We start from the raw sequence: 12,144 nt of genomic DNA, 5'->3' as shown, positions 1-12,144 counted from the left end.
AATTGAAGGAGACCATTTACCTTTGAGTAAGATTCTTTAAACCTATGTGTCTTCCTTTGATAGAATCCATGTGCAATATGCATGGTACTTTAGGTGCCTTTTCAATTTCTTCATCTGAAAGACACAAGTATAGCATGAGAGAGAGACATCTGTACTTGAGAAAGAAATAGAGATTCTGCAAATACCAGATGCTTGCCTTCAAAAGAAGCTACTTCTCCAGGATGACAAATAACCATCAAACTCCAATGAGACCTGTAGTCCAATATACACCAATGCGCAGATTTGGAATATCAGAATTAACTTATTCATAAGCATAAAATACGCATCAAGGAAAATTTTTCTTACTTGAAAATTACAGGTATGAAGATGAAATCCTTTTCAAATATATTTACTTTCTGTGTCCATTTACAAACACGTAGGAAAGCTGCCCTCCCTTCTTTTGCACTTCCTGAATCCATGTCTGGATCAGCTAGCTTGCGGAAGAAAAAACTGTTGAAAAAATGGAACCTACGCTTGTCCTCAAGCTGGATTTTATTGTTTAAGTATCTGTCATTCAAGTAAACTATCATAAGAAGCATCTCCGGAAAGTTGAATGAAGCCCTCATGTAATAATTTTTTTTCAAAAAATGTAAATAAAAGCAATAGTATGGATACACAGCAAAATGGGTATGATTAGAAAACTTCAAGGAACAAAAGAGAGACCAGATCAAACGAGGAATGCAGTCAAAATTTCTTTAATTTATGGTCCTCTTTCTCCTTCAATCAAAATAAGCCCAAATTCCTCACATATAGTCATCCTATAGTTGCACAAAGCATGAAGCAATGTGGCAACATGGGTAAAATATCAGGCTTTAAAAAGAATCACACACATACAGTAAGTTCATGCGTCTGATAATGGTAGAACTGAAGAATACGCTGTCCAAATAGTGATTAAATGGAATGAGCAAGCATGATGTATACAAATAATGAAATTTCATAGGATAACCTTTGTCACCTAGCAAGGATCAATTTTTGCACCATAGGAATGAGAAATAACTTTAAAAGGGAACAGTGTATGTGGAAAACAAGTGTTTTTGTCCTCAACTAGAAGAGATGGAAGTTTCTGCATTTCAACTTACTTAATATAAAAGTCAATGATAGTGTCATTGATAAATGTCTCTGGTTGCAATAGTTCAAGGTCTCTCTTACTAATTGAAACAGCATCAGGATCTCCTTTTGGATAGATAACAGCTTCAAAAGGCTCATCAATACTGAAATTTTAAAATTAATCAGTGTATCAGAAAATAAATTGAATACAAAAAGAATAGAGGGCAAACCAGAAGTTCCTACCACCCAACCTGGTTCGCTTGTACAGAAAATTCGAACATATGGCGTGCTCCCCTAAAGCCTTGTCAGAAGGATTTGCATATTCAAATTCTTGTCCTTCTTCTAAAATCAACATCATTTTCGGCATGTCATTGACACGATTATCCATCAACAAGCGTTTTGTTTCATGTAAATCATTTGATGCACTCGGAACATCATTTTTATTGGCATTAGTATTATGTGAGGAAGGTGCACGTGTTTCATTAATTCCATGTAAATCCCGCAAAGATGCTTGAACATTTCCAGCATTGGCATTCTGCATCAAATTACTAAAGAAATAAAGACAGTTAGAAATAAGAGATAAAGAATCACTGAACTAACGTGAACAAATTTGTAGTGAAGTACCTGGTAATCGCAATGGGGATTGAAAGGTTTTGGGCACCAAAAAGAAAGAGCTGAATAGGCTTGCTGCTTTGAGAAAATGCTTCCATCATATTGGAGACATCATCATCATTCTCAATCGACACAAGTGAATCCAAATCTAGAGTAGGATATTTGTACTTGATGCTGCTAACGTCGATAAACTTGCAAATTCCGCACACTTTGGATAAAAGAGTGAAGTAATTGATCGCTCGATCGACATGAGCAATGCGGTTCGTGCCTCCCTTGTAATAAACCTTATTTGAATCCCAAATGAAGTTGCCCCCAAATCTACAGAGTACCGGCAACTTGTTCGCAGACATCATTTGTGTGCGTTGTAATTAACTGAAAATTCATAACAAGAGAACTGTTGTTATGCTTAAAAAGCTTAAGAAACAATAATTTTTATGTATGTTTAGAAGAAGAAAAGGCCCAAATTCGCCTACTTATTTGTGTGATTTTAATCTAACCTCAGTTCCATTGTAATTGTATCAGAGTTTCCTTGTGTACTAATTTGAACAAGCGAGGAGCATGATTTGGTTTTCGAGGACAAGGAACTCATGGGCCTCATGGTAGATGAAACATGCCTTAAAATTTGCCCATATAGAAAATCCTATCAATCCAACATTTAGCTGTTTTCCTATTGAGTAGGGCCTTGCTGCATTCCTTTTTCACTATTGTCTAGTGTATATTCACAAGTCACATATTGAAGAGTTAGAATGGTCCCATCTTGAAGATATTTGAAGCATGATCCAATCATAGCTGGCCAAAATCACCGGTCTTAATCACAAACCTTGGTCCCTACTTGTATGATCAGAGAGCTCTAGGTTACAGCACATTCTCTCGCCACAAAACCCTCCAAATGCAGGTATCATTTGATTCTCAATCAAGCAAAACATGCAGGTCTGATCCACTTTTCATTAATATGGTGGGCCATCATGAGTAGGCTCTACTATGACAATCACTTCTATTTAATGATTTAAATTGTTCAAACCAGTAGACTCTAGATGCATAACTTTGCCAATGGTCCACATTATGAAAAGGGTCACCTATCTTATGAAGAAGATAATTCAATGGGACTAGGAATGTCAAGGGGGGCAGGTTGGGGCCTACTGGGACCCATTTTGGGTTCAAGTACCATCTTTTGATGAACCAGACCTCAATTTGATCAAGTTTTTGAGTACCTATCATGTCTAAGGACCCTGGCTTGACCATCGGGATCACCAATCAAGGGGTCATGATCATCCAATTGAGACTTCATAGCAAGATCCATCCATGAGGGCACTCGTACAAATTGAAGAACCAAGGATACAATGTACATGCCCTTACAGCAAGGATATTCTATGCAACAAACCACACGATTCGGATCTAGACTGTGAAAAGTTAGATCTCAGATATTGATTAGAATAGCTTGCATCTAGTTCCGATTTTCCAGAGAACCATCAATAATAGATGTAAAAAACAGAAAAAGATTTTTTTTTAAATGCGGGAGTCTCCTCAAACTGAAAGTTCCATGAAATTAAATGGTGGACAAAAGGTCGTTGTTGGTATGGCTTAAGATCACCCATTATTGTTATTTTTTAACCATAGGTCATCAAAGGATTCACCTGCATGTAAAAAGTTATTCACCTGCTTATTTAACTTCTCAGTTGAGCCCACCATGTTGTGTGTATGCCATCCAACCAGCACATTAAGTGAGCCCACCATGATGAAAGTAGAGGTGTACACGAGTTGAGCCGAGTCGAGCTTTGCCCAGCTCGTGCTCGACTCGGACTACTCGAGTCCCAGCTCGTGCTCGGTAGCTCATGCTCGGCTCGGCCGAGTTCAAGGCGTGCGTCGGACTGACTGCAATGGCATCCTTCTTCATTATGTGCGGGCGCAATCGGTAGTGACAGGGCTGGACTCGGGTAATGTCGGTGACATCGCGGAATGGCGGACTGAGTGTGGAAGAATTGACGATAAGGGCAGAGATTGGGGGTTTCTGCAGTCCCGTTTCCATTTGTAGAGGGTCGAGGAATGACGTAGATGGGTTTCTACCGGCTTCGGAGATGGTGATGGATGTCGGGGCTAACACCATGAAAACAAGCTTCACGTAATGAAGAGAGGGAGGAAGAGAGGGTTTGAAAAGGGGGTAGGGTTTTTTAAAAAGGGATCGTGCGGGCGCCGGGCGGAATGTATTTTGAAAAGGGGGTAGGGTTTTTTTTTTTTTTGAAGGGTATATATACCCTGTACCGAGTCGAGCCGAGTTCGAGCAGTATTCGAGTCAAGCTAAGGCAAGATTAAACTCGCGTCGAACTCATTTCGAGCTCCAAAAATCAGCTCGACTTGGTTCGAACTCAGCTTCGATCCGAGACGAGTTGAGCGAGCTACCGAGCTTACTCTGCTCATGTATAGCTCTAATGATAAGATGCCCTAAAAATCTGGCTTATCGAATCATTAGGTGGATTAGACCATAGAAAACAATGGACAACCACCTAAAAACCTCCAAATTCACGTGGTGGCTCACATAATGGTTGGATACTTAGATCAACCATATTTTTGTGGTGTTGAACTTTGATGTTGGGGTGACCTTAATGGACAGGTTGTGCACTGGACACACACCATGGTAGGCCCCATGAGCATCCCCTGTAGAATAAGCTTATTCCACAAGTAATCAAAGAGGAACCCACCTTTCTAGGTAAGTCCTAAATGTGTAAAGAGTTGGGCATATGTGAATTAGAGGTGGAAAGTGACTCAATGCTTAGTGTGGATGGTCTCCAAACTAGATCAGACGGGCCTTGGATCACTTGACATTGATGGAGATTCATACAAGGCTTTATTGAGGAGTTGGATACAAACGTACATCAAACCTTCAGGGAGAGCAATGAGGTAGGAGACAACCTCACTAGAGAAGGGAGCTTTGGATTTCTTGAGTTTGGTTTGGGTATGTCATATTTAGGGAGGGCATTTAGCAGCAGCCCTCCCTGTGTCTTGCATAGCCTTTTGTTTGAGGTGTGTTGTATAGCAAATCAATCATGTTCCCATGTATATGGCTTCACAGGCAGGTCAATCGTCTAAACTACTCCTTTAGCTGTATCATCGTTTGCTACTATCTATGCATTATAGGTGGTGTGCCCCACCTTTTTTTTTATGGGAGAGAGAGAGGTACTAATTCAAATATACACTCAAAATGAAAAACTCAACTGTAATATAGTAGTAGGGATTGTGAGTATGAAGAAAGAATGGAAGAGGAGAAAGAAACGTCCGTGGAAATGGAATCCTTGGGACACACTAATTGAGAGGAAGAATCTTGAATGATATGATTCAAAATCTTTCCAACCTTAGGGCCTGTTTGGATGCCTGTAACCTTTTTAAGCTGTAAGAAAGTTACATGTAACTTACTTATAGGTGTTACAGGTAATCCTGTTTGGATATAAGTTGTTAACTTACTTTTTGTATTTGGATAACTTGTAACTTTATTACAGGTAATAAGTTCCATATTCACGCTAAGTAGAGCTTGAAATAGGGAATCGTTGAAAAATCAGATTTACACGTAAAAAAGATTGGATAAAATTATTCCATTTTATCAAGCCCATGTAAATGAATAGTTTGGTTGATTCTTAAGCTAAACAAATCAACAAGTGGGTCATAAAAGTGGGCTCACGTTTTCAAAATGCGTGTAATGTAGGAAAAAAAAAAAAAACTTGAGGTAAGATATCTAAGCAAAAATTTCCCGCAGGAGTGACTCTTGTTGACAAGGATCAGTTAAAGAGAAATCACAAGCATAGGAAGCTGCTTCCACCAAATTCTGCATTAGCAGTTAAAATCTCAAAGTGGGACATTATTAAAATGGACCAATATCAAGGGACTGTTAAAAACCAGATATCTTAACACTTCGATGTACCCTCGATTTCTCACCATTTGACAACAGGCAAGAATCCAGATGCCAATGGAACTTGGGACTGTTTGAAAATGGATATGTTAACAATGCAGTGGGCACTCAATTTCTAAACACCTGAGGACATGTAGGAATCTCAATGCAAATAGAAATTGGGAGTGTTTAAAAAACCATATGTTAAAACAGATTTGGGACCTACACGGGGACAAGTTGCACTGACACAACAAGCCCCACTTATACAAAATGAACAATGGAATGTGGGCCCCACTATGATGTATTTGTTTTATCCCCACCATCTATCCATTATTCTAGATCATTTTAAGAAATCAACCCAAAAATAAGGTACATCAAAATCTCAGGTGGACCAAATCACTAGAAACAATGTTGATTGAAGGCCCACCATTAAATACTTTTGGTAGGCCACTGATGTTTTGGATCAAACTGATATTTGTTTTGTTCCCTTCATCCAGGTCTTTCTGACCTAATCAACAGGTTGGATGTGAAACAAACATTACAGTGGCCCAAGGAGTTTTTTAATGGTGGACTTTCAATCATTACTATTTTGTGTGGTGTGGTCCACCTGAGATTTAGATATGCCTCATTTTTGGCATCAAGCCCTAAAACAATCCAAAATAATGAATGGACGGCATGGATAAAACAAATACAGGATGATGGACCCCACAGACCATCGGACATTACCCACGCCTCCAGCCAAACGGCCTCCGTCAAACCCTGATGAAATTTTAAATAAAAAAATTAAAAATTTAAAAAAAAAAAAAAAAAAAGGAAAGAAAGAAAGGGGTTTTCTAACCCTGCTGAAGCTGGATCGGAGAGGGAGAAGGAGACTGGGAGAGGGAGAATGAGACTGAGAGAGGGAAACGGAGGCCTTCACTCCGTCTGAGAAGGTAGGTACGCTCCTTCAATGCAGGTGCGATTCTTCCCAACGATTTTCATTTCAAAATTTCCAACCGTTACCTGTATCAAAGATACAGGTAACTTGAAAAACGACTCAAGTGCCTGTAAGATTTTCGCCTCTTTCTCCTGTAAGAAAGTCACAGGCTGAGAGAAAGTTACCTGTGACTTTCCTCCCCCAAACACAACTGTAACAAAGTCACCTGTAACTTGTAACTTTGTTACATTTTAGAAAAGTTACAGGCATCCAAACAGGCCCTTAGCTAGCAAGATGGGTTATTGATTATGAGTTATCAGCCCCACTTGGAATTGTGCATGCACCAAAGTCCCCACATTGAAAAAATAAAAATAAAAATTGTGGAGCAGGTTCTCATCATATAAATGGTCACAAAAGAAAGTAGAGGGAGGTGACTGAGTGACTGGTGAGAAAGAGGACAAACGCATTTCTTCTTTTCCATGTTTTGTACCTACAAAACCAAACCTCGAACGCCAACGATTCATAGTTTTTCTTGGCCATTGAGCGCACAGCGGGGATCATCGGATCAAATTATTCAAGACCTGCCCAACCAAAGGTGGGGATGCAAGAGGGATGGAATATGTTGCTTGCAATCCCGAGCCCAGGACGTTCCTGCAGTATTGAAGCTAGGTGGGGCCCACCGTTATGTTTGTGAGAAATCCACCCTTCGATGATGCTTCACCTCACCACATGTAAAGTTGATATGCGGCTGTTCCAAATTCCATTTTATTTGTGTCTACCATATCCCGGTTAAAAAGGTGAAAAAAAGAAAAAAGAAAAAAAACAGAGAGAGAGAGAGGGGGGGGAATGCCCATTGAATCAATGAATAATGGCAAACCAATGCGTGTGATTGTAGGATTACATAAAATAGGCAAAAAAAATAACAATAATAAATAATGGCTAAGAGAAGGAAAAACTTACTTAATTGAAGTCTCTCGCTCTGTTTTAAGACACCATAGAAAGAGTTAGATGGATAGCCTTGTGATTTACGGTTTAAAAGGAGAGCAGAGCAGGCCCTTTTATAGTTGAAAAAGAAAAAGAAAGCGATACGAAAATCTGGTTTGGTGGTCCGAGACAAACGACAATTCCCCAGTTTTGCAATTCGCTTAGCAAAAGTGCTCAAGACAACTTTTCATTTGCTCTTTTGGGCTTTCGATTTTGAATGTTTGAAATGTGGTCCCAGTTCCAAGTGGTTGGACCACAATTTACGGCTCACCCAAGTAAATAACATCCATTCTGTCATGTCTAGCCGACGACCAGCCCCATTTACTCATTAGATTAGTTATATCAAATAAAACAATTTCCAACCATTGATAAATAACAAAATAAAATTGTGGTTGACTGGATAAATGTATGTAGCTTACTTTACAAGGTAATATTCATGTTGGGAACACCCTATCGGACAGGTTGAATGTTGCACAAGCATGAAAGGCTTGGATTGGAGAGGCTATTTTGGTTTTGTTTAGTGGCCAGCGAACCTTTTGAAAAGCTAGCTCCCTTTGTTTTTTTTTTCCAGCTTGTTAGTACACCCATTGTCAGTTCACACTTCACTGTTAGCCACCTCCGCTGGTAGGGGTGCGCATCGAACCATTGGAACCGTGTAACTAGATTGGAACCGTTGGATCGGTCCAGTTTGGTCCGGTTCTAGGGTGCTAATGGTCCGGTTCTGGTTCCAAATTTGCTGAACCGTTGATTACGGATCGGTTCTGGTTTAGGCCCTGTAAAACCGAACTGAACCATTGATCCAAACCGTTACACGAACTGTAGATCCGAACCATGGATCCGAGCTTTAGTTTAAAACAAAAAATAAAAAAAAACCCTAAAGGCTTTAGTGCCCCCTGCCCTCTCGCTCCTCTCGTTGAGCGCCCTACCCCTACGGCCCTGCCCTCCCGCCGATGCCAACTGAGGACTGCCGCCCTCCCTCAGCCCTCTCTCTCTCTCTCTCTCTCTCTCTCTCTCTCTCTCTCTCTCTCTCTCTCTCTCTTCCTTTCCATTTTCATTTTACATGTTATACAATTGTTGTGTATAATACTAAATTTCAGTCAATTCCAAATCTGGTCTTTCCCGGAGGAGCGATTATCGGATGCTCTGCTGGCTTCTTGAATGTACCGAAAATAAAAGGAACACACACTGCCACGAAATCAGGTAGTAATCTTCATTTCTATATTTTATTGAATTCTTTGATTCCTCTGTTGTTTTACTGTAGCTTGGCAATTGTATTGTTCATTTATCTTTAGGGTCTGTTTGACTTTCCAATGCAGTGGTGAAATAGACGTAATTACCCCTGTCAGTGGCTTTATCGTTGTTTGAATTTTAAGATGAATTTACTACATGATATCTTCCAATACATAGTATGAAGTGATATATTTCCATCCTGCAATCGGAAGGAAATCACAGGTGCAAGCGACTGCCGCACGCTTTTTGAACCACCGCGTGTGGTATTCTAAAGCACTGCGTGGGGTCCACCATGATTGTAAGTGCTATAGTTTATATCCCTGTCTGTTGTCAAATTTGTGGTGCAAAAATCACTGTTATGTTATATATAACTTGCATAAGTGAAGCTCTCTCAAGGATCAACATTCATGAACAAGCTAAGCTCACAACAAGCAAAGCTCACAAGACAAGACTCAAGCTGAAAAGTACAAGGCAGTTGGTAAAGAACTCAAGACCTTTTTAAGATTAAGCTACATCAAGATTTCAAGATTGATCTTCATCAAGACTTCAAGGCTCATACTTTAAGGTCACTAGTTCCGAATGTTTCAATGTCCTTTACTTCATGGTTGAGGTTTGACTGACCATAGGTTGACCTTAGAAGTAGGTCATTTCGGATACATAAACCGAATGTTTATTTTACATGAGTTTGGCCTGTTCTTCGACTAGTCCTAGGCCTTCTTCGACTAGTCCTAGAGTTGCTTCGACCAGTCTAAGAAATTCCTCGATCAGTCGTGAGTTTGTTACAAATTCCGGATGAAATCTGTTAGGCTTCGACTAGTCCAGGAATCTGTTCGACCAGTCGTAGGAACAGTGTCGACTGCATCTACGACCAGTCGAAAATCTTCGACTCGAATTCCAGCGAAGCTTTTCAGGACCTACGACCAGTCGTAGGAGACCTTCGACCAGTCGTAGAACGGTCAAAGCATATCCCGCCGGATTTTTCAAATATCTGTTATTGCTTCGACTAGTCGAAGAGCTCCCTAGACCAGTCGAAGACCCGATCTTCTCACTTATAAATAGTGCACAAATCTCAGAAGAAATTATCGAATTACTTAATCCATTCAAGCCAATCTTCGTCGAACTTCTGAGAGATAATTCTGTGCTCCATCTAAGCTAAGTGTGCTTATTTAATATTCTCTTTCCTTAGCTTTATTTAATTGATTTTGTTTATGCTATTTCAATCTTATTTGATAAGAGGAATTATTATTCCCTTTCTTTGGAATCAAAATCAATTAAGGCAAGCCCTATTCGGTTTAATTTAAAATCTATTAGAATTAGAACCATTGTAATTGAGTACTGGACATTGAACTTGGACATTCAATCATCTACTCTGATTTGGTTCTACCGGGTTGCTACAACGAAGGAGATATTCAGGTATTTTACATTCAATTGCAAATTCCTTTTTGTTTTGGTTTTTTTCAAGATTTGCCAGAAAAATCTTGTTGTATTGGTTTTCTGAGGAGAGCCAGGAAAACTCAGAAGTGGGGTTTTTTTAATTGTGTAAGCCCACAGACAAAGACACAATTGTAAAGGTTTTGGGTGAACCTGGAAAAACCTATTTTATTAGTGAACGCTAATATCCCCTGTGTGAGGATATTAGGAGTGGAGTAGCATTTTGTGTGGCTGTTGTTTAACAGTTGGTGAACACACAGGCGAACCACTATAATCCCTTGTGTTGTAGTTGAATAATTTATACTTCTGATTTTTAACTATTCTTTTGTGGGATGTATGTATGGTGGTGAATGTTGTAATCATTTAATTCAAGCATTGTGAGAATGTTGTAATAGTTTAGAATTTATTTTTTGCTATTCCTTTATCGCTTGATATTTAATTTCTTTTGAAAGTTGTTCCAGCAAGGTTGCCCTGCCATTTTTATGGTGTATAGCTGTCCCTAGAACAATACATTTGTAATTTCAAGTTATTTCAATTCAGTTTGTATTTAATTCTGTATTCCTCTTCGATTTGAGATTTGATACAAAGATCTTTCTAGAAATAAGGTTATCCTACCATAAACTCTGGTTTTTGGTGTAAGGTTGTCCTTAGAACAACATTTGTATCAACCTCTCAAGATCTGAATTTTGAGGCTATTTTACTTTCCTGCATTGTGATTTACTTTGGCTATCATATTCTTTTTAATTTCGCTGTTTTAAGTTTTATTTGGCATTGTCCTATTCACCCCCCCTCTAGGACATATAGCTAGGCCTTTTCAATTAACATAGGACATCCGCACCATCCATCCATTTTACTGGCTAATTTAATGGGTTGACCCCGGACGGTTTGGCTGTCCACGGTCGGGTCAATCATAATATCAATGGTGGCAGTAGCGTATAATGGTCTTCTCTGTGATGTGATCCACTTGGTATAGTAGGAAGCTTCATTTTTGAGTTGAACGCCTTAATCTTTATTACAGAATAATTGGTCGACGTGGATTGTGCTAAAAACATGTATGGTGGGCCAAACTGAGATCACATGGTCCGTTTTCTATGTTACATTACCTATCCATCCGCGCCTAGCAATATCGCTGTCTATAGCTGCTGTAAGCCATCATAGCACCTATGACTGGAGATGGATGGCTTGAAAATACTGAGTGCTCCACAGGACTACCAATTCAGTATACATGCAACGGTGAGTTGTTTATAAAAACTCCTGTGGCCCGGTTTGAACAATCCGCTTTCCTTCATTGAGTTTCTGGTAGGTGACAATTCTTTTTCTTTTTTAAGCTACTGGATAACTAAAGCTTGTGATATCGTCTTCTTCTTTTTGAATTTCGAATGCATCGTATTTATCCTTTTTTCGTTTGAATAGGTGGAACGAGCTACAATTTGCTACAGTTCTTCATCTTCTTAAACGGTCAGATATTTTTTTGCTTTGCTGTAATCTCAAAACCTAGCCATAGATGGACGATCCTGGCAATCCCACTGTGATGTCTGTGTATTATCCACCCCATCCATTCACTCGAAAATATAAAATTTGTTATCTATCCCAAAAAGTAATCTGGGCGAAGGTTGAAGTTCACCACACCAAAGGAAACAATGGTGACGTGTATGCCCACCATTGAAACTTTCCTAGGGCCCACTGTTAAGTTTGTTTACCATCCAACTTTTTCGCCTTGTCCTGGCTGAATGGAAATCATAGATATTAGATTGATTCAAAATGTATGGACGGCGTGGATAAAACACATACATCATGGTGGACCCACAGAGATTCTGGTGGGGGTAATACCATTTCCAGTACATGATGAAACACATACATCTGGGTGGAGAAAAAAAATTATTCAGATGCCTTGCATATCCTATATTTTTTTAATGTAAAATGTGTGGACATTAATCTGAATGTTCCATCAAGATGATCTTTGTGTTTGCAGTTCATCTGCGCTTCTATGACCTGATGAAGGGAAAGG

General features: G+C 39.4%; 1 pseudogene; it reads right to left on the bottom strand.

The window, feature by feature from the left end:
• Window positions 1–7,756, bottom strand: part of LOC131246009 (probable ubiquitin-like-specific protease 2B) — a 29,322-nt pseudogene extending 21,566 nt beyond the window's left edge.
• Between the last annotated feature and the right edge of the window lie 4,388 nt (window positions 7,757–12,144).

Source organism: Magnolia sinica, chromosome 1 (genome assembly GCF_029962835.1).
Source record: "Magnolia sinica isolate HGM2019 chromosome 1, MsV1, whole genome shotgun sequence".
Taxonomy (NCBI): Eukaryota; Viridiplantae; Streptophyta; class Magnoliopsida; order Magnoliales; family Magnoliaceae; genus Magnolia; species Magnolia sinica.
The sequence above is the reverse complement of the archived record's forward strand: the minus strand, read 5'-3'. Positions and strand labels throughout refer to the sequence as shown.